The 24,826-nt window shown below is 41.5% G+C and overlaps 1 protein-coding gene across 4 annotated transcripts in view; it reads left to right on the top strand.

Moving 5' to 3' along the window:
• The window catches only part of LOC122795346 (sulfotransferase 6B1-like), a 537,147-nt gene that overhangs the window by 306,671 nt on the left and 205,650 nt on the right, over nucleotides 1–24,826 (top strand). The gene's annotated exons all lie outside the window — the stretch shown is intronic.

Here is a 24,826-nt window from a genome sequence, read left to right as displayed (position 1 = left end):
TTAAGGCCTTTGCCAGGGCTAAAGCAGCCAAAGCATCAAAACCTGTGCCTGCCAAGCCCCCCTCTCACAGGCCCAGCACCAGCTCCCATATGCTTTCTTTGGCTGAGGATCTCATCTCTTTAATTCGTGGAGCCCAGCCTCATCCAGACAGGGCCTCTCTCCCTCCTCCAGAAAAGAGGCCTAGAGCAGAGCCCCCTGAGCCAGTATCCACAGATGTTTCCTCTGATGACTCAGAACATACAGACCCTCCTGAGGCTTCTTATTCTCCTTACGTAGACTCTGATGCTGAGGAGTCCATCCCTTCAGCCTCTCCTCCTGAGGAATTTTCCTTTGGGGAAACTTTGCATGCTATGAGGGAACAATTTCAGTGGCAGGGCCAAGATTTTTCAGACTCTAGAAAAAGGCTTAGGACCTTTCTACATTTGCCACAGCATAGGCCTTTAGCTATACCTCCAGTTCTTTCTGTTGTTAATGATGCATTTAATGATGCTTGCACTGCTCCTGATACTTTACCTCCGGCTCCTGCTAAGCCCGATAGGTACTACAGGGTCCCGGACACTCATCACCACTTATATAAGGCTCCTTTTGCAGATCCAGAGACTATCTCCCAGGGTCCAAAAGCTGTAGCAGCTACTTCTTCTAAAAACCCCCTCCCCTCTGAAAGGGAATCCAGGTCCTTAGAGAGATGGGGTAATTTACACCTCTGCTACTTTGTCAGCTAGAGCTTTGAACTGCCAATTTCATATGATTCAATATCAAGAGTTTATGCTTGACCAGTTGACTAAAAAGCTGTCCTCTGAAGAATCTTTAGATAAAAAGTATGTTCAAGAAATGGTACATAACATACAGCAGGTTAGTAACCATTCTTTAAAATGTGGCTATGATGCACTGGAGGCTTCCTTTAGATCAGCCATGACTGGCACAGTTATCAGGAGGCATGCATGGTTGAAAGAACAGGCATTACCAGACCATGTCAAATCTAAGCTTTTGGATGCACCTATGGACAAGGTCAATTTATTTGGTTCCCCTGCACAGCAGGTACTAAAAAAAAGATGGAAGAGAAAGCAAAATCTGTGCAAACAGTGAAAGATTTCTTGCAAGTTCAACCTCCAAGGTTTAGCAGGAACTGGCCCTCCAAGTATTGGTCCTTTCCAGACTCCTCTAAGGCACAAAGAGGCAGGAATAGGCGCTCTAGAGGCAGAAACCAATCCAGGGGTGCCTACAGGGGTCGCCAGTGGCAGGGTAACAACCAACGAGGCACGGATACAGCCACCACCACTACAACAACTCAATTACAGTGACTTGGCGGTGGCACCGCCTACGAGGGAACAACTAGAAGCACCTTTAGGTGGAAAGCTAACCTTATTTTCAAGAAACTGGCACTGCATTACAAGAGAAAAATGGATTTTGCAAACTATAGACCAAGGTTACAGATTCCATTTCCATACTCTACCAGGAAAGAGAGGAATGCCGAACCTACCACCTACTCAAAGGACAGAAGCTCTAAAACAAATATCTCAATTATTAAGAATGAGAGCTGTGGAAAAGGTACCATCTATGGAGCAAGGGAAGGGATTTTACTCCAGACTCTTCCTGGTACCAAGAAAAGAAAACAAATGGAGGCCTATTCTAGACCTGTCCGCTTTAAACACATTCCTCATTGTTCCAAAATTCAAAATGCTGACCCTACAGCAGCTTCTTCCCATGCTGGGCAAGGAGTCTTGGCTGGTAACTCTAGATCTCAAGGAGGCATACCTGCACGTCCCCATAAGACCAATTTGCAGAAGATACCTCAGATTTCTTGCAGGATCAGAGCATTATCAATTCTCAGCATTGCCCTTTGGCTTATCTACTGCGCCCAGAGTGTTCACGAAATGCCTGGCATCAGTAATCGCTCATTGCAGACTTCAGGGTATTCAAATCTATCCCTACCTGGACGACTGCCTGATACAAGCGGACAACAAAAACAAACTAACAGAAGACTTACAAAGAGTCATCTACCTGCTGCAAGCCCTGGGATATACAGTCAATACAAAAAAGTCAAGGCTGATTCCATCCCAAAGAATAACCTTTCTGGGTGCAGAACTGGACACATCAAAACAAATGGCATTTCTAACTACAGAAAAGAAAGAGCAACTTCCTCTCTACTTCTTAGCATTAACAAAGCAGAACCATCTAACTGCAAGAAAAGTGCTACAAGCTCTAGGCTTCATGGCATCCTGCATAATACTGGTCCCTCATGCCAGGCTGCATATGAGAAAGCTACAGTGGTACCTAAAGAATTTGTGGTCCCAGCACAAGCACAGCCTAGAAACCAAAATTCCAATGATCCCATGCCTGAAGCAAAAGTTCCTATGGTGGGCTCAGGCCTGCCAATCAAACACAGGATTGCCCTTCTGCAAAAGTCAACCAAGACAAACCATCACGACAGATGCCTCAGACCTCGGTTGGGGGGCACACATGATGGGCAAGTGCATTCAAGGCCTATGGACTCAAGACCAGCTGCATCTGCACATAAATCTAAAAGAAATGATGGCAGTAAAATTGGCAATCCAGGCATTCAGACCTTTTCTCCAAGAAGGCCAGATGATGATAAGGACAGACAACACCGCAGTTATGTGGTACATCAACAAACAGGGAGGCACACACTCATACCCTCTATGCCGGCTGGCACTGGACTTATGGGATGTGGCTCTGAACTACAACATTCAGTTACAGGCAATTTATGTACTAGGGAAGGAAAACATTCTAGCAGACATATTAAGCAGAACTACAACAGATGCCCACGAATGGATGCTGCATCCGGACATCTTCAAAACCATCACAAGAGAATGGGGATTACCACAAATAGACTTGTTTGCATCCCCATTCACTCACCAGTTGGAGAAATTCTGCACAAGGACTTACCACCCACTTGCTTGGAAGGTGGACTCCCTATCTTTCAGTTGGAAAAGCCTGACAGCATACGCATTCCCACCACTTCCTTTGATGCACAAGGTGCTTCTGAAGATCAAAGAGGAACGTCCGAGGATCATTCTGATAGCCCCAGACTGGCCAAGACAACATTGGTATCCACTGCTGAGGAGCATGTCCCGGGAACAAATATGGACACTGCCCCTGATCCCATTACTGCTAACACAGAACAACTACAACATCCTGCATCCAAACCTAAAAACTCTGCAGCTAACTGCCTGGAACATTACATAACAGCAATTAACCCAAATTTATCCCAAAGGGTTAAAGACATAATCCTGGAGGCTCGTAGACCTTCAACAAGAAAGAATTATGCAGCAAAATGGAAAAGATATTTCATCTGGAGTACTGCAAAGGGGCAAGATGTGACACTGGTGAACATAGCCAACATCCTGGAGTACTTGGCGGAGCTCTTCCATACAGGCCTGTCCTACTCTTCCATCAAGATACATGCATCAGCTATTTCAGCAGAATACAGCTTGGATCCTCCTGTCTTCTCGCATCCTCTGCTCAGACAGTTTCTGAGAGGAATTAAAAATGTAAAACCTCCCAGGAATCCTCCATTGCCAGCATGGGACTTGAACTTTGTGCTAGAAAAACTGACTCTTCCTCCTTTCGAACCAGCAGCAACAGCAGAATTACAATACTTATCCTGGAAGACTGCTTTCCTGCTGGCAATAACTTCAGCAAGAAGGGTCTCTGAACTACAGGTATTAATGGCAGTGCAACCCTTCCTGATCTTCCATCAAGATAGAGTGTCCATGAGAACAAATCCTACATTTATGCCTAAGGTGGTATCCAGAGTCTCTTTAAATCAGGCTATCCACCTTCCTACATTCTTCCCCAACCCACAGAACAGGGGAGAAAGGCTCTTACATACCTTGGATGTGCACAGACAATTACGCTACTACCTGGACAGGACAAAAAACAATAGAAAAACTGACCAGCTTCTGGTAGCATATGCAACAGGAAAGGAAGGAAAACCAATTTCTAAACAGACAATCTCCAAATGGATAGGAAACTACATTAGATTTTGTTACTTCTACCATGGAAAGAAAACTCCAGAGAACATCAGGCCTCACTCCACAAGGGCTACAGCCACTACCACAGCTTTCTTACGAGGAGTGGCTACCAAGGACATTATAGAGGCTGCTACTTGGACCTCCGTGCATACATTTGCCAAGCATTATAACTTACCTCTATACTCTAGATCCCGTGCTGGTTTTGCCACTGCTGTTTTGCAAGGGATCCTAACTACACCATAATCTCTTCTCACTTCCTCCTCCCCTAGTTTAGCTATGGTATTCTACCCATTTGTAAAGACTGCAGATGCATCCTTGAAGGACAAAGTACAGTTTTGTACCTACCATAAATGTAGATGTCCGAGAGGAATGCATCTGCAGTCAGGATTACCCACCCTCCTTCCCCTCTGAGGTACTCCTAGGGTATTTGCCAATCTTCAGCTAGCTTGGGGGGGATCTATTATGGTGTATTTGTTTGTATATATGTACATACATGCTTGTTTTATGTGTTTGCTCTCTACTATTTGGAAACTTTGGCATTTATCCAAATTTAGCCATCCAAGAGGGCACCTGGCATCTGGGGCAAGAAACACTGAGGAAAATGGCGTCGGCTGATGCCTTTATACCCGAATAACTGCCGCAATGACGTCAGGTGAAGTGCGACACCAGCCGAAGCCAGACCCAGACTTTGGAATCCGGCCGACTGAAGGGCTGCCTGATGACAGGACAACCCATTTGTAAAGACTGCAGATGCATTCCTCTCGGACATCTACATTTATGGTAGGTACAAAACTGTACTTTATTCCCTTTGGGAAAAAACATGTATCCATGAATTACCATATAGGTGGCAGTACAGTAAACACCGAAAGTGTGATAAGAGACTTAGGGACACAGGTGGACAGTGGTCTCACCTTCGATAACCACATTGCCACAACAGTCAGGAAATCCTTCTATGTGGCACACCTCATCACTAAGGGCTTTTCATCCAGAAAAAAGGAGGTCATTGTCCCACTGTACTCATCCCTCATTAGACCCATTATAGAACACAATGCCCCATTTGGTATGTACCTCTCAAGACATCTGCAACAACTGGAAAGGCCACAGAAATACCTCACTAAAAGAATCATAGGCCTAAAGCAGATGCCCTACGCTAACAGCCTTAAAAAACTCCAGCTATACTCTGTTGCATATCATCTACTCAGAGGCGATCTCTATTTAAGATACAAGGCCATGTCAAACCCAGAGCTGTTGGACATGCTACACTTAAAGAAATCCCATTCCCTCAGAGCCACATGCTCCAGGGATCTAAACCTTATCATCACAATAAACAAAACATGCTGGATGGCTAGGTTCCTGACCCAGAGACAACCCAGACACTGGAATAGATTCCCCATACATGTCAAGCAGAGTGCCTCTTTGGCCCGCTTCAAAAGGAACCTTGACGAATGGATGGGAGAAAGGAAATTCAACCTGGGGATCACGTCAGTCGCCCTAGCCCTGCTAGACAGGGATCCAGGGAAGTAAATAGTGTGGGAAGAAATAGCCAGAGAATTGTTATGGCTAGGCTTGTATAGGCCCTAGGGCTGATAGCCTAGTACCAACCTATGAACCTATGGACATACATCTAGAGCATTTCTCCCCAGGCCATTGCTGAAAATTGGCTTTGTTCCAAGTCAGACTTTCCCAGTAAACAAATGTTAAATAAAAAAAATATATATTTCTTGTATGACAAAGCCTGGCAATCCCTAAGCACACTGAACAACTGCAGAAATATAACTTGTTCTTATACAACTGATATTATATTTATAATAGTCACTAAATGTATGTCTATGTTTAACTCCTCATGCAACAGAGGATGATATTTCAGAGTTAATTTAGCTTTCTTGGCTAAAATGGGAGTTTGTAAATCCCCACCGCTCTAAGTACAGGTATAGGTAAATACTTAAAACGATCTGGTTTGCTTTACTATCATGTGTGTGTCCCAGCAATACTAAGCTATTTTCCTCTTTATGTTATATATTTTAATATATACAACTTGCTTTTATTACTCTAATTTTAACTTTCCTTTTAGTTTAACCTATATATATATATATATATATATATATATATATATATATATATATTATTCAGGAACTAAGCTCTTGCAGTCAGTAATGTACAGTATATAGCCCCAGAGGTCTCATAGTAAAAGGGCTAGCTCTTTGATACATAGCAACATTGTTTTTTTTTTTTTTTTTTTGAATTAATTACATTTCCAGCTCCGTAAAAAAATTTCAATGTCCAAAATAAAATGAACCATTCCAAAGGATTATGTCTTAACATGCCCTTGATTGTCATTCCTGTACCTCACTTAAATTTCTCAAATTACCATTGTCATCACTTTCTCTGTAGGTTTATTCTTATTCTACTCCACTTGTTCTGTTGTCTAATTCCTAAGTTTGATTGTAGCATTATTAACAGCTTGTTTGTGACCTGATTGGTAATGTGGTAATCGCAAATGTTCTGTTGACCTCATCATAAGATAGAGTGTGTAAGAGAGGGGTGGGATATGCTGACCTGTGCCATGTAAAAATGCTTACTAAAGTGTGCTACAAAAACAACTTAGTACCAACTTTACTTCCAATCTCTCTAATATATTGAGCATTTAAGTGGTTGAATTATTTCCTACTTAAGGTTTATGAGCACTCCAAACCATGTATATTTCTTTTTAAATCAGTAAAGACTTATACAAACTTTTATTTTCTTCAGAAGTCAGTATACAATCGTGAATAAATCCATTTTAAAGAATTACATTTTCATTAAAGAAGGTTCTGTTACACGTAAATTTATTCTCAAATGAGCCCAGTTGTACAGTGGCAAAAGTAAGATCAAATTTTGCTCCATCACTGTGCTGAACAATTATAAGCAAAGTGTTTGATCACATTTTAACACTATTCTGTGTTAAAATGAAAGAGAGCAAAATATAAGTCCTTTCTTTTAAAGTTACCAATAAGTATCCAGTAGTTTTATGGATAAAGGGTACAAAGTCCAGCATATTTTTAATAGACCAAAGAAGATTCTTACATGTTATGTATTAACTCTGAATTTCAGTATAATGGATATCCTGGGAGCTCTATTTACATTTTTTTTTCTTCATCTTATGAACTGTATAAGAGACTGGCTATTGAGGATTAATGAGTATTTACTCTGAATTTCAGTATAACGGATATCTTGGGGGGGTCTATTTAATTTTTTTTTCTTCATCTTATGAACAGTATAAGAGATTGGCTATTGAGGATGTTCAGCACATACATTGTTTTCACTTCCTGTGTAGTCAAAATGCCTGGTTACCCTTGCAAAGTAAATGGAGTAACTCAAATGATATTTAGATAAGGGACAAATATTTAGTATTTAATATTTTTATGGTTTCTTCAAAATGAATAAACATATTTCATAATATTTTCCTTCTGTAAAAATGACTCATGTTCCTCCTTTATCTGCTTCAAAGAAAAGTATAAAGACTTTTCAGCTGAGGGCTCACAAGACATACTCCTCCTTTTTCTAAGATTAAATTAGATGTTAGTTTTCTAGTTCTTGGCCTTATTTTCATTTTCTTAATAAGACATAGTTAAACATTTTAATAGAGTCACTTTTCTGTGGTGGCAAGAATTTAATCTTGGTATTGAGATAAAGGGCAGATAAGTAGCTACACCTAGTAAATCAACAAACAAATATATACACATACATACACACACAGCTATATATATATATATATATATATATATATATATATATATATATATATATATATATATATATATATTTATTTATTTACAAACTTGCCCATTTTCATCCACATCATATTCAACATAATTTACACTGAATTTAGTGAACCAGAAGAAGTGAGTCTACTATGACTTGCTGACTCCCTGAAAGTCAATGTTCCAAAAGAGTGAAAAAAAATGCCCGAAACCTAAAACATTCTGAACTTATATATATATATATATATATATATATATATATATATATATACCAAGGTTTGGTGTTATGTTGTTCATCTTTTTTTTTCTGTGGGCTACTGTTGCTTGAGAAACTTCACCTTGAGCACGTGTAAGGAAGTCAATAGAAATAGCACAACTATTAATTTTATTTTTTTCTGCAGTAACATTAGTGGACTGGCAAAAAATACTTTCAAAGGTACTTTTCTACAAAATGTCATTAACTAAAGAAGCACATTCTAGTACTTATATAATTGCAAAGTTCATAACTTCTAGTAAGGCAGATTGTGCAGTATTGCACAAAACTAAGCTGTGAGGTTAATTAGTATCAAGTTCTCTTTTGCTCTCTCTTCAGCCGTCCCCCTGACTATCATTTGAGACTGACTGTTGATTCTACTGTTTGTTTAGTATTCCAGTCCCGTCATTCTAGCTAGAGGAATTAAGATATGTATTTCCTGCTATTCGTGCATTTCCATGACAGTTCACATAACATTTTCAAAAAAAAAAATACTCCTCCATTGTCTGCTTAGGCTGCACGGGTAAAAGGATTCCTTTCTTATGTAACTTCTTCTCATCTCTGACTGACTGTTCTTCCTGCCCCACTGATTCCTGCATTGACATGAAAAGAGTAAATTGATCTCAAAAAAATCCCTTTGGGGAGGGCAGAGCCTAGATGGCCGACTGAGAGCAGTGAATTTTGAGAGCTCCACAAACTAGTATAATAATATAGGGAAATGTTATTATATTGAAGTCTAAAATGTCAGAAATCTATAGATAAACTACTGAACTACATAAATATCAATTTTGGTGGAGATATACAAACATTTTTCTGTCAAGTAATTTGGAAATATATTGAGTCACTGAATATGAACAACTCACGGAATTCTCATCCAGATGCTGCTTTGAAAAAAGAACTGCAATTGATGATATCTACCTCACAGGAACTATCTTTGAAGATGGATGGCTTTAAAAATCAATTAGAAAACCTCAAATTAAATTCTCAAAAACAGGCAGATACTCTTAAGAAACTATTACAGCAACACCATACAAAAATAACAAATATAGAGACTTCTTTAAATGACATTGAAGGGAGACTCAAAGAAGAAGAATTCCAAAAAGAATTTCTGCTTAAACAGAATACATGGCTGCTTAACAAAATAGATGACTTAGAAAACAGGGAAAGGAGAAACAACATAAGGATCTTTGGTCTGCCTGAAAACATTGAAGGTGAAGACATTCCCCCGGATTTACTATTCCTCCGTGCAGGACTAGCTTAGTCCTGCACAGAGGCAGACGTTTAGGAGCAGGACGGCAGCGAGCCATGCATAGAAATGAGGCATGCTGCCTGAGCTCCTAGGCTTACACGGAGCATGTAAGAGTGCAGGGGGCATGTCTGAGAGCAGAGCTCTCAGAATATACACACCCCCCTGCAATGAAGAACAGCAGAAAGGGGTATGAAATGAGCGAGACCGCTCATGGCTGACTGCATATCCCCACCAACAGTCCCCCTTGTGTACAACAGCAACAGTATACATACATAAAATGAAGAAACCCTTTATTTTTTTTTTAAATCAGATTAAAGCTAACCGTAGGTGCGCGGGTGTGCCCATCGCTTAGCTACGGTTAATGTACCTTAAATGGCTGAAGAGGATAACAAGGAAGATATATACAAATGAAAAAGCATAGCAATAGTGTAGTGAGCAGGCATTCCCAGTTCAAGTCCCACTGCAGCACATTCCATTTTCCATGGCAAAACATGTTATGAGTAATATTTATGTTTCATAACCCACTAAATAACATTTTCATGAACTGTAGTACTGCAGTAAATGCATGTCAGTGTCATAATGAATAAGGCACTAGTAAGTAAGTTTTAATCTCAAATAAGCAGTAGTAAGCATATTTAAGCACTAGTAAGTGGGTTTAAGCCTGTTTGGGTGGCAGTAAGCAATGCCTACACTGGTTAAGCAATTCTAATGCTAACTCTCTGTAAGCGGATGTAAAAGCAGGTTAGCAGTGCTTACCGTCATGCAAACCCGTTTACAACTGATCAAAAGTGCCTTAATCACTCTTTATCCAATGGCCCTTGTTCTGCCCATCAACAAAATAAATGGCCATGCAGGTCTCAAACCAAAGACCCTATACACCATGATCACAGTAGTTAACCACCAAGCCATCACAGAAGTACAGAAGAATGAGATATCAGCAAATAAGTCCTCACCATAGTAAAACCAAACTGAAGCTGTGAAAGGAATCAGTATACAGTCATATGTTCCATAACCCACTAGATAACACAAATATGTGAACTGGAGTACAACAGTAAGCCCAGAAGTGAGGTGTAATTGTAACAGAGTGTTGAAGTCCCCAATAAAACACAAGGACCCCATAGAGTGCACATACACATTAATGATGGATACCAGGCAGATATATAAGATGTAATGAATAAGAAATCAATGCCAAAAAGAAAAAAAAATGCAAAGTCTAATGTAAGCAATGTGTAGACCAGCTAACTCAATGTGCCCAGTGTTATAACCCTTTAAACAATGCCAACCTTAGTTAAGCAGGTTTGCTCATAGCTTAGCCTTTTCAAAACCAGCCAAACATGGAAACGTATGGGAAAACAGCCCTACTTAAACCCAAGATGCAGGAATACATCTCATAACTGGTTGTAGCTTCCCCTTGCAGGCACTATGGCAGTAAGGGGAGAAGATTTGAGCTTTTGTGTGCAGCGCTGGTGCATCCAGGAGTCCAAGGTCATGGCAGGACTCCTTGTCAAAGACCATGATCAGAGACTGCTGCAGGGTCAGTACCAGGGCTCCCAATATAAGGCGGAGGCCTGGGACCATCTTGGCCACGACCTCACCAGTGCCACTGGCATACCCCAAACTGGTGAGCAGATCAGGCATCACTATGCTCACCAGAAGCAGCGTAGGGGGACCTCTTGGAGGAGTGGCTCCAAGAGGTTAGAGTGGCAGAGGATGTTCCAGCCGTGTGTAAGTATCACCCCAGTATGTGTGTAATAATTGCCAGCTCAGGTATGTCATGGATAGGTATGGCTAAATAATCCTCATGTCCCCCACAGCTGCAAAGGAGTGGGCTGCGAACCAGGAGGCCCACATCAGTTGCCTGGCGAGGTCAGTAATACTCATGCATTTACTGTCATAGGAAATAAAAATAAAAGTAGTACTAAATTAATTGCTTGTATAAAACCTGTATTGTTCAAGGCAAGTAATGAATACACTAGGAAATATGACAATAACAGTCTCATATTGTTTGTAAATCAATAAAAGTATAATAGCCTGACAAAACATATCCAACTGCTGGGCTGCATGTTTATATCCTGGTATCATACGGTAATATAGGTATGCAATCATGTAATAGTACTGTTGTATTAAGCACTGTTACCCACACCGTGCACTATAAATTGAATGTGTAGGAATGCCTGTATATGACAGGTGTAATCCCCAGAGGCCATTTAGTACAACAGAGAGACACATAGACAGTTAAAAGGGAAAATGCAGACAACAAAAAACAAATAGCACATACAACTGAGATGTGAACTGTTTTGTTAGCACACACAGCCACGGTTCAGATCATGCCAGTGGTGGTAGTCTGCATACAGAATCATACCCCACAATTGTACAGATATATCCAGAATGTCTATGAAAGTGGCCCATATCTGTTGCCTATCAACTGTCCCCCTGGAAAATCAGTGGGATGATCTCAGATGTATAGGCAGCAAGCAGGAAATACAACTGATTGACACACAGCTATGAGAACAGAGCTGGCACACTAGCAACTCCCCAATACCTTATGTGACTAAGAAGCCACGTATGTCCCATTTACACCCCAACTTGTCAAGCTGTGGTCAGAGTGTGCACAGTAACAGAGTAAGATGTATGTGCATAATAGTAATGTGGAATCTGGTACTGAGTGTGGGAACATTCAGGTAGTGCTAATAAACATTCCTCCCACAGGTCTGTCAGATATCAACACTGTGCCCGGAAATGCAAGAATGATATGCAGTTGCTGTGAATATTGAGGTATTACACGTCACTGTCACCGACACTGTCCTACAACATATAACTGTCTAGGAAATCTATATATGAGTGTTGTATTACAAGGTCAGAATGCAAAAGCACAGGAGATTAATAAGACAGAAAGCAGATGAGAGATATGCAGCAATATCTATGTAGCAGACACAACTTTGATGGATAGTGTTTAAGTTGTAGCAGACACAGCCATGGTCTGACTCCTGTGAGTGGAATTAGGCTGCATACAGATGCATACCCCACAACTGTACAGATGAGGCTAGAATATCCAGTATATGTGCCCATATCTGCTCCCTGTCCCTCTGTCCCCCTGGTAAGTATGTGGGATGATCCCAGATGTTTAGCCAGCAAACAGGGAATACAAGTGATTGTCAAACATCATGAGAACACACCTGTCACTGTAGCAACCTCAGAAACTGTTAGGAGAATAATATTTCAAGTATGTCCTATCTACACTCCCATGTTGTCAAACTGTGGCCAGAGCATGTACAGTTACAGAGTGAGATGTATGTGTGTAATACTAATGTGTAATCTGGAACTGTGTGGCAACTCTCAGGTAGTGCTAACAAACATTGCTCCCACAGGTACATTGGATACGAACACTGTGCTGAGAAATACAGACCATTATAACCGTACTGGTACTGTTCACTCTGGTATTGTATGGAATTGTGAGTGTTGCAGTTTCTCTGAATAATAACATATCACTGGCCACTGTCACCCACTCTGTGCTACATAATATAACTGTGTAGGAAAGCATGTATATGTGTGTGTCAGGTCACTAAAGGTGGAAGAGGGCAATATTCTAGACATGTCCCGGCACACCAGGATGTGGTCAACACATGGCCAGAGTCTGTGCAGAAAGAGTTGGATAGCTATGTGCAAAACATCAACCCGGAATCTGGGAGTATGTGTAGAAACAGTTAGTTAGTGTTAACAAACTTTCCCTCCACAGGTATACCAGGTAAGAGGTGTATACTGCAGGTAAAATCGTTTCATGTGTAATAACAACAGCCATATCACTGTCCAAACTAAGGCTATAAAGTAGTGTAGTAAGACTTGTAAGGTACAGATAACAGCACTGACTAGGAAAGTAATGTGGACTACAGGAATATACTAGTTGTTAATTGACATCTTTCTCCCCCCCCCACCATATCTCCAACAATAATCAACATACACACCCCAAATGGTAAGTAATGACTCTGATAATGTCCAATTGTTTAATAAATATTTGAATGGTTCCCATGCATGTGCTATATTGAATTATTCCAACATTGGTGGCATGGTGCCATCAATGTACCTGCATGCTGTTTTTATTACCACTGTGGTCCCATATATGCATGTGTTCTGTTTGCTATGCAACTGTTCCGTATCTGGTGTCTGGGTTAATGAGAATATATGTGCATTTTGAAATGTGTTGACTATTACTAAGCCACATATGATGATGAAATCTAAACACTATAGCATGTTTGGGAAAGCCGGTCCCAGCAGACCCACCTGTCCCACCTCAGCTGGCCATGGCACCGGACACTAGCATTTCTGGGGCCCAACCCAGACCTCCCTGTCCATTGGTCCTGCACCACCTTCGAGTGGAACCACCTCAGGGGATGGGGATCGCCGCCTCAGGAGTGGGTGTGGACAGGCACCTGTCACCAATCGCCAGGTTGGGGTCGTGGTGCGTAGAGAGATCGATCAGCAGGTTGGTGATCTTCTATGCCAGCTCGAGGGCTGCATGTTGCAATTAGAGAGCCAGCCTGGCTCTGTGATACAGCCCACAGCACAACCTCCTTTGGGGTTGTGAAGGTGCAGTGGTGACTGCCCATGGGTGGGGACCTCAGTCCCACTGTTACCACTAGGGGGCTTGTGGGCTTCCGATATCCCAACACTCCTCCCCATCAAGGTGTTTACCCCCCACATGTGTCATGTACTGTCCCTGTATGCGTCTTGTTTATCTTGTCTGTTAACCTACCCAGCCTACCTCCCCAAATATACCTACTACCCCTCCCCAACATCCCACTCTCACCTGAAAAAAAAATGGCAATCTGTTCCCACAAAAAAAGATCTCGTTCCATACATAGCTGTCCATTTCGCACGTGTCCACTGGACACATGTAATTCAGTCTAATTGGCATCACAACTTATTATTGTTGTCCTCACCCCTCTCCCAGGGGTTTAAATTTTTAAATCTACCTCCAAATTCAGTGTATATGCACAGCTGTTGCTGTAGAAGAAATGAGCAGCTATGAACCTTCCCTATTCCCTTCCTGCACATCCCTGGCTATTTTCCCTACTGTCTTTCCCTCTTTGTGTCCCTTTTTTCACCACTTTCCTATCAACCCCTTTTTCTTTTCTTTTAAAGAAATTAGCGTGGGGAATAAGCACTTTTAAGCAGCAGTAAGCAGGTTTAAGCCTGTTTGTGTGAGGGTAAGCAATGCCTACACAGGTTAAGCAATTCAGAATCTAACAGAGTATAAGAAACTGTAACCAGAAGCTAGCAGTGCTTACCTCCATGCAAACCCCGCTTACAACTGCTTTAAAGTGCCTTAATCACTCTGTATCCAACGGCCCGTGTTCTGCCCAGCAACACAATAAACAGCCTCTGCAAGGCTCAATCCCAGGACTCTGCACAACATAGACAAAATGATTTACCACTAAGTTATGCCAGATATACACAACCCTAATTTTGTCAAAAATATATCATCCAGCCCAGTCATTAAGCAGGGCAGAGAATGTATTCTCACATTTAGATGTATGTGTGGGTGTAAATATATTAACATCTAAACAGATACAACATATCTATATATGTAGATATATATATAAATATATATATATATATATATATATATATATATATATATATATATATATATATACATATATAGAAATATATATGAACATATATACATGCAAATGCCTACATCAACACATATATATGTCTACACCTATATGACTACATATACACAGCAAGTTGCATATATGTAAGCAGATATATATCTATGTAGGCATATACGGACATAGTTTATATATATATATATATATATATATATATATATATATATATATGTGTGTGTGTGTAAGCAGATATATATATATATATATATATATATATATATATATATATATATATATATATATATATATATATCTACATAGGTATATATGGACATACATGTGTAGATAACAATGGGAGATTAACTAAAATATGTATGTCCACATGCACCGTTAATGGGGTTGAGAGGACCCAAACAATATACGTCTTGTACTAATAGGTATACCCCCCCACAGCCAAACATGTTTGCCCTGCAATACACTACCAAGTGTTGCAGATCCCATAACCAGGACCTGACACGACATGGGCACAAGAGGTTAACAGTACTACATCCCACCTGTATGATGTCAGGCTGGTATTGGTAACATATCATGCAGTACAGTCTGGCTCCCATAGGAAATTTAAAATGTGGAAGCTATCAACATCCGCAGGATACATATACATAGACACATATATGCAGCTACAGATATGCATATATATATATATATATATATATATATATATATATATATATATATATATATATATATATACACATATACATACATACATACATACACGTTTTATTCTCTGTTCTTTGTCGAATAAATCGTATCTCTGTTGAAGCCATTGGTTAGACTTGCATCCCACTTCTTTGTTGTTGATGTATATATATATATATATATATATATATGTATATATATATATATATATATATATATATATATATATATATATAAATAGAAATAAAAAGATATACATGTGACTACACATACACACGCAGAGATATGTACAGTAAGATACATATGTAGGAGGTGCATACAATATGGAGCAGCCACTATGCCTACAGTTAACACCTTAACAACTGAACACTGTATGAGCCACCCATACAAATGACAACTGTTGGCTGCAACATATACCCACAGAGAGATCATATGATAAAACACCACACACAGGTTTGCAGAAATGGAAAACCTTTATTTGTGTACTATTACAGTTTTATATGCCATGTCATATAGCTGTTCAGACACTGACATCCATATAAACAGAGTAATGCAACTGTGAAACAGTTATACTAATATAGTAGTCTGGAAAGGTTCACAACTGTTGCTGTACAGGCCAAACCCTTCAAATTGTGCAACAGTAAAGACAGACTGGCACACAAGATACCAGACAATCAACAGTACGTAATGCAGGTGTATAGTTCAGCAGCATCTATCTACACTCTGTACACAATCACTAAGTGGTAAAGATTTTATTTGACCAAATGGGATGTAACTGTTACATAACAAGGCATAACTGACACCATCACAAGCACACTGACAAACTGAACAGTCTGTATGGCAGGAGGCAGTAGGCCTGCATTAACCCAATTTATGTAAGTCATGTAAATATAGGTGAATTGTATGGTACTGTACATCCAGATACCTTAAGGCAGCTCACCCCTGATACCCCCACATTTTGTAACAGCCTAGGTTATTTATGGTGCATTCCCCCACTAGACTCGATAATAAGTATCGATAATAGATAAGCTCACCAGCTTAAATATAAACCCCTATGTCACTAGATGGATTGCAAACTGGCTCAAGGACAGAACCCACATGGTTAGAATTGCTGGAGCCATGTCAGACTCCAAACCAGTTACAAGTGGTGTCCCACAAGGCTCAGTCCTGGGACCTCTTGTTCGGGTATATATTTCGGAGGTACAGGCCAACACGAAGGACTGTGGCTGACCAAGTTCGCAGATGACTGCAAACTGGCCATAATCGACTCTCCAGCCGACACAAGCATCCTCCAAAGGGCCTCATAGAAACAGACAACTGGTGCCAGAGCCATGGCCTCAAGCTAAATGCCAAAAGTGTATAGTCATCCCTTTGGCAAAACAAAGTGCTCACAAATTACCACATAGGTGGTAATCCATTAATCTGGAAGAAGTAATTAGGCACCTGGGGACCCAAGTTGATAGCAATCTCTCATTTGACAACCACGTACAAAGTGGTTAGAAAACATTTTATATAGCCCACCTAATCATGAGGGATTCACATCTAGATCAGGGAGGTCATCGTGCTTTACTCATCCCTCATCAGGCCCATAATTGAGTACAATGCCCCTTTGGGATGTACCTTACCAGACACCTGCAGCAACTGGAAAGACCCCAAAAGTACCTCACCAAGAGGATCAAAGGGCTCAAACAGATGCCATATGCTGCCCAGTTAAAGAAACTCCAGCTCTACTCAGTGGCATACCGCCTGTTCAGAGGCGATCTGTGCCTGACATATAAAGCCATGTCCAACCCAGAATTAATGGACATGCTGCACCTCAGAAAATCCAAATCCCATCGAGCTACGCTACCGAGAGACTTGAACCTCAGCACTGAAATAAATAGGACATGCTGGAGGGACAGATTCATAACCCAGAGGCTCCCTTCACTCTGGAATAAAATCCCAGTCCAGGTTAGGCAGAGTCCCTCATTGACTCTATTCAAGAGGAATCTTGATGAGTGGATGGGAGATCGTAGGATTACCCCGGGTATCACTTCTGTGTCACTGTTAGACAGAGGCACATTATACTAACCTCGAAAAAGGGCATAGCAAAATAAATTTAAAATGGGTGGCGAAAGCCAAACACATTCTGGCTAGGCTTATAAATACCCTAGGGCAGATAGCCTAGTATGAACCTATGAACCTATAATACAGGGCCATATACCACTGTTACATACACTGGCCTCTGGAGTGCATAAGGGCACACATGTATTGTGTAGGTGAAGCCCACACATATATGGTCCCAGCCCCACCGTATGTGTGGGGGACACAACAGCAGTGGACGGATGGCAGGAATGGCAGTATGATATACTCACAGCCCACTACAGAACAACCCCTGACAGCATGTCATATGTGCAAATCTTGGTATGTAGGTGGAGGACAGAGGCTGAAACACAGGCCCATATGTGAAAAACTGTTGCCATACAGTAAGCAAGTCACTGCTGTTACAGGATAGTCTGCAACATACCCTTAGTCAGGGATTTGAGGTTAGAAACATAAATGGCAGGAGGCAGTGAACTGTACACCCTACTAGGTATGGTCTGCAGCTGTCCATAAACACCTGTGTAGAGCAGCCACATGGCAGAACTGTGTGCATGCATACACACACACTATGCAAACACACCTAGGGCAACCCCATACCTATACACACCACATCACCTCACCCAGCTCCCAACAGTACACCCCCTCACCCACACACATGGTGTCAAATGTATGGCCCACCCTTGGCCTCTGGCAAACCAACATCACACCCTGTGCATATGATGATACCTGTGCCACATCCCTGTCATCCATACCATCAATGCAGGGACAGGCTGATATGGTTCTGAAGCACACAGCGTCTGTACCACAGTGTACTACAGTACTGCAGTGTAAAATGTTGTAGGGAGTAGAGTGTAAGGCATATTTGGCAGGTAGTTTAACCATCCAGCAATGATGCCTTATAGCTGTTAGTAACACTGGTTGGTTGTGGTCTCTATAATATTATCCATATGTGTTGCAGGTGTACATGTATGTATTAGCATGAGGATGGTCTGCAGTCATATTCTACAAAGGAGTATGTCACTGTGGTGACACCATGGCTGTGACATATCTGGGGTACAGTCAAAAATATTTCACAGGTTACTAAACCGGTTATTGCCTGTGCCACATGGACAGGTGGCCCGCTGAGGCGTGTATACCCTGCAACATGATGTAGACCCATCCACATACATGACATACTTCCCAACTGTCCCAAATTACTTAATTTTTACCAAGTTTTTGGGGACCAAATAATGGTGTGCCACAATTCCCGATTGGCACCCCTTCATTTCTGATTTCTTTTCCTTTATTTTTTTTAAATTTTTTGTTCCTTTTTTTATTTTTTGCATTTTGAGCTGATGTCATCACGTATGCGATGATGTCAGCTCATCAGGGTGACCAGCCTGTCGGAATCTAGCTCACTCTTGGCGTATTTCCAGGTAGTTCAAATGATTTGCTAGCGGGAAGGATTTATTTTGGTGAAACGGCCGTCGGATGGCATAGAGTTATTTTATTTAGAAGGCTGGAAGGAACTGATTTATTATTTTATTGTGAAATGCTTTACGAGCAGCCAGGGAAGGATTTATGGTGAAATGGCCATCGAACGGCATGGATTTATTTTATTTAGAAGGCTGGAAGGACAAGGAATTGATTTATTTCTCTGGGAAGGCTGGAGGCTCCAACTGATTATCGCTGAAACGTATGTAGTAATATGGTCAGAAAGGAAGGGTGTGTGTGTGTGTGTGTGTGTGTGTGTGTGTGTGTGTGTGTGTGTGTGTGTGTGTGTGTGTTTGTCGGTGTGTGTGTGTGTGTGTGTGTGTGTGTGTGTGTGTGTGTGTGTGTGTGTGTGTGTGTGTGTGCATGTGTAGCTTTCTGAGGGTGATTCTTTTATAATGACTGGAATATTATGTGATAGTGCAGGTCTCGGTGAGAGAAAATGAAGTAAAAATGCACTGTTCTTGGTTAGAGTTCCTAATACAGCTGGAACACACCACCTGCTCTCTCTCTTATTCACTACTTGTTATATAAGTAATGTACACATGTGAATCAGTATGGTGATACTGTGCTTTCTACAGTGTTAAAGAACGTTATACGTATGTTAAATATATTAAAACAAAACATCTGATAAATACAGTAACAGACAACAGAATTTAAATCTGCATTTCAGAGCAGGCAGCATACCTGTCTGCTGAGTAATAAAACTGCTTAACTGGTACTGCTTCTTTAAATTGAGCATTAACACTGTGACACTGTAAAAAGCCACAAACAGACCATATCTTATAACCTGAGAAAAGAATGACCAAAATCAGGAAATATTAAGGTCCTCACATTTGATCAACAGCCTCAATGTAAACCTATTTGTAAGAATAGATAGCACAAAACCAAGCTGTGGTCAAGAATCACATGAGTGACCTTTGCTGCTTTATAATAGTTTCTAAAATGGTATGCATGCCTTGTATAGCCTACAAGAATATGCAGATTATGCATCACACTCTTTCATAATTCTGCTTTCAGAAATCTAACTTCTTGATTTTGTTGCACTTCCTGCCAATTTCGTATGTCTACATTTATATATTTTTTTGTTAATATGCATCTGATTTAGCTTGTGTTAAACTTTATAGCACGTAAGCAGCAGTATTTTATAAGGATACTACACCGACAAGCCCCTCTTGCAGTAATGTCTCTTTTCTTGTTAACTCTTCCTTTTCATTTTGCACATTTCTTTTTCTATCAGTGAGTGAGTGTGAGTGTGTGTGTGTGTGTGTGTGTGTGTGTGTTTGTGTGTGTGTGTGTGTGTGTGTGTGTGTGTGTGTGTGTGTGTGTGTGTGTGTGTGTGTGTGTGTGTGTGTGTGTGTGTGTGTGTGTGTGTGTGTGTGTGTGTGTGTGTGGTAATGGGACATGGGAATGGCTGCAGGGGGACTCTGGTGCCATATTTTGGTTGTCTGTTCTTCAGTTTGCATTTGAAATGTGGTATCCCACAATTCCATTGGAGAGGGTTGGGTTACATAATTATGTATGCAAACTATATGTTAATCAGCCTACAGATTTGTACCTATTTTTCATGGGCCTTGTCCAGATTTTTGATGTTTCCAGGTTGAGAGGTATGACACACGCACACTGTTACGTGGCAACACTGGGACTAGACCCCTTCCTAGCTATATAGTGATACTGAAGTGTGTGGCTTACATTGCGCACACCACACAGTGTTTAGGGTGAGGTGTGTCCCTGGTTACATGTTACATGCAGAACATCCACCGACATGTACATTATGCTAATGGGGGATGTAATGGGTGTATTTGGACAATACGTAGTGTGACATACCATCATATAAACATTTACAGACACATAACAGCCAGACACATATCTGAGATACCAGGATCTATCACTGCTAACTTGACTGTGTCTCCAATGTGTTACAGGTAGGCTGCACACATCACATGCATAACTGGCTTGGATTGTGGTAACAGTTACCTGTATGATTGATGGTGACAGTGGTAACCATAACATGGTACATGGGACATGTACCAGGTGTACCTTAGTGTAATAGTGTACACAGCACCCACATACCCCACTGTATGTTGCACTTCCTGAAACCCATGATGACACTCTGCCATACCCACCATCACACATTGGCCGTGACTGCTATACAACCCATAGTACACCCCAACATTGGTACTACAGAGATATGCATCTCATGCACATGCTACACACATAGTAGGGTGTTGCATTGTCATGCCTCACCTATGGGCAGCAACAACATTATCTGTACTACCGTGTGGCAATGGGTATTGTAATAGGAGTATGTGGCCTGGGAATGCTGTACCCTACAGATATATGGACTTGCACAACTACGCACACATGGATGCCAGAACACAATGGGTATCCCATGCCTATCACCCCATTTGTAAAACACTCTTGTGCTGGTACTGCATGGCTCGTGTAGCTGCTATGTGGGGGAACTTAACAGGGAACATGAACTGTCCCATATAGCAGCAGTCACAACTGACTATGGCTATGGGGGTTGCATTGGCTGTGAATGCCCTTGTGGAATGCCCATGTACAGGTTTGGTAACACACAGACACTGATATACTCAGTCATGGACACGTACATGTCTCAGTACAGGGGTGCATCCCTGCAGGTGGTCATAGCTGTGTACCTAGCTATTGTCCAAGGGGAGATGGGATGTGTAGGGGTTGTGTGTACAGTGTTATCCTGCCACCTGCCAGGTGGCAGAGGGCAATCTACTGACAGGCACTACTGTCATGACCCTCATGGTGAGATGACATGCATCAGCCAATCCTCCAGGTGTCTCCTGCACATGGCCACTGAGGTGATCAAGGTGAGATGTATGCAACATGAATTACAACACATGGTTATTGTCTGTGATGGAGACCTGTACCCATGCATGTTCTGTTGACTGTGTTAGTGTAGTGGAGGTACCTGTGGCATGTGGTGCGTACATGGTGACATTTCCTGTATGTGTCACTTCTTACACAGCTGGACAGACATGTCAGTGTCGATCAAGCATAGGTTGCCTGTACATATCCCAGCTGGAAACCTGCCATCTGCACATTTGTACAGGGACTGACAGTCATCAGCTTGGCAAGTATCTATGCAGTAGCATGAGTGTGTTGACAGACATCTGACAACAATATGTAAACCATAACTACATGTCGGATGCCCTCACTAACATGTGCTGTACAGACGGTAGTCTACAGTTACATTCCACATGATGGATCATTACCCAGTAAGGGGTATATACTGTGACACAGCTCACACACCAGGGATACAACAGGGAGGCCTCGGTGTCCAGCCATGCTTGCAGGTGTGCCTGTTGTCAGTACTACATTAAGCACTCTGCTCTTGCCTGGGTTAGCACTGTCAACAGTACTACTGCCATGATACACTACATGCCAGTTTGACAGCACATACCCTGGGCTACTACACCTGTATGTAGCACATTCACATGGATAACAGTGCTGTACAGGCCTCATATATATCTGTGTCCCCCACATGACACTCACACCATTTGCTACTGTAATGACAGCACATAGGTGCATGTATTGTACATGGCATTACATACACTTATTACAGGTTATCAGACTGGGTGGTGTGTCCTGTCTACCAGGGCTAAGCTATGCTTAGCAAGTATCAACATTGCTGCAATAAAACAGCTAAGCTGATTTGCGCACTGGTAAGTGCTGCCTACACTGTGTAAGTGCCCATACATTTACCCATCACTCAATACCTCTTAGCTTCTTGCAAACCTGCGCAAAGGCGCTTAAAGCCACTCAAAACTGCCTTAACCACTCTGTATCTGACAACCCATGTTCTGCCCAGCAACAAAATGAACAGTCTTTGCAGCACTTGAACCCAGCACTCTTTACACTGGAGTCATAGCACTTAACCACTATGGTATGACCACTGTGAAGAGTGCTGTTGTTTTACGAATATAGATGTCAGTGCACATATTGGGTAGTATTGAACATTTGCCTGTAGTTCCTAAATTGTGTAGTTCTTGTTATTACTGTGACTATTGCGTCATGTATGTTGTTTTATCATAATGTGCACATAGCAGATACATACTGTGAGATACATGTGGGAGGGTATACACAACCGTGACGTTTACTCATGACAGGAATATGGTTGTATACATAAAATAGGTCTATATATGTCTACATGTACATACACATGTATACTCATACATATGTCTGTATACACATCTGTATAGTGCTATATTTATATATGGCCATGTGTACATCTCTTCATATGTACACATATATATATATATATATATATATATATATATATATATATATATATATATATATGTATATGGGTCTACTTCATATGACCTAAATTTCATATGATCGAAATTCATTTGACTGAGACCAAATGACTTAAACGTCATTTGACCTAAATTTCATTTGACCTAAAACTCATTTCACTGACAATGAGCATTGGCAGTCTGTAGAGCACTGTAAGGCAAGTAAAAGGTATATGCCCTGTTCCCCATTGTAGTGCAACCCTGGATTTAGAATATATATCTGGAGGTATGGGGGTGCAGCCCCCCACATTGGGGGTGGGGGGGGTGTAGCCCCCACCTAGTTTGATTATATATTCTGTGGTTTGATTTTTTTATTATTCAGTAAAACTGAAGTTTGTGGGGAGCTTCTCCCCCACATGCCCCCGCACTCCCCTAACTATATATTCTAACTCTTGGGTTGCACTACAGTGGGGAACTGGGCATATACCTTTACATGGCAGTTGTTGATTTTTTTATGTGTTTCTATATTTGTGTAGGGAGCAATGCATTTTAGGCTAGTCACACTCACTACAATTCAAATGCCCTACTTTGGCAATCCTGCTGATGTCATTCACTGTGAAATACACCTTTGCGGGAGGAAAACTCCAGAAATCTCTGTGGTGAGTCCTATAATGGTGTAGTGCTATAGTGTAATATACTAGTTAGGTAGGAATTCTAATCCCGGACATGACAGGTGTGTGTGTGTGTGTGTGTGTGTGTGTGTGTGTGTGTGTCTGCGTTTGTCATTCGTATCCTGTGTGGCAGTGGTTGTGAGTGTGTAACAACTGGACTCAATGTGGAGCGGGTTTTGCAAACTTCTTATATGGTGGGCCAAGTATATATCACAATGTCCACCGTACAGGGATAACAGATGCGAAATAGCCAAGAGGCTGGGGTGCAAATCCATACCCCTAAATGTGACATCAATGCCAGTTGAACAACATTAGCAACCCTTGTATTACCCAGGCTACACTCTCAACCCATGTGTCATACACACACACACACACACACACACACACACACACACACACACACACACACACACACACACTTGCCTAGGCAACAGCCACTATGTTGGTCGTACCCTGCATATTGCCCACTGATCATAACCATGGTGTGATTGCAGTGGGATACAGAGGGCATGGCACCCTGTCCATAAGTCCAATAGGCATGTACATTCTGACAGTGCACCTCCCCCATGTTCCCCACTGGACACCTGCAACACCTGTGGTACCATCAAATGTGACCCACAAAGGACATACCATGCCTGAAACAGAAGCACTGTATGGACAGATGCCACTGACACCAGGGAATACTGGTATTATGCTATCAATGTAGGTGCAGGGCCAACCTGCTGTCCATGAACAGTTCCCGCCACATGAGGCTAGGACTGGCACATATGATGATAACGAT

Source organism: Protopterus annectens, chromosome 1.part0 (assembly GCF_019279795.1).
Source record: "Protopterus annectens isolate FY-2018-M chromosome 1.part0, PAN1.0, whole genome shotgun sequence".
NCBI lineage: Eukaryota > Metazoa > Chordata > Ceratodontiformes > Protopteridae > Protopterus > Protopterus annectens.
This window is presented reverse-complemented; position numbering and strand designations above follow the sequence as displayed.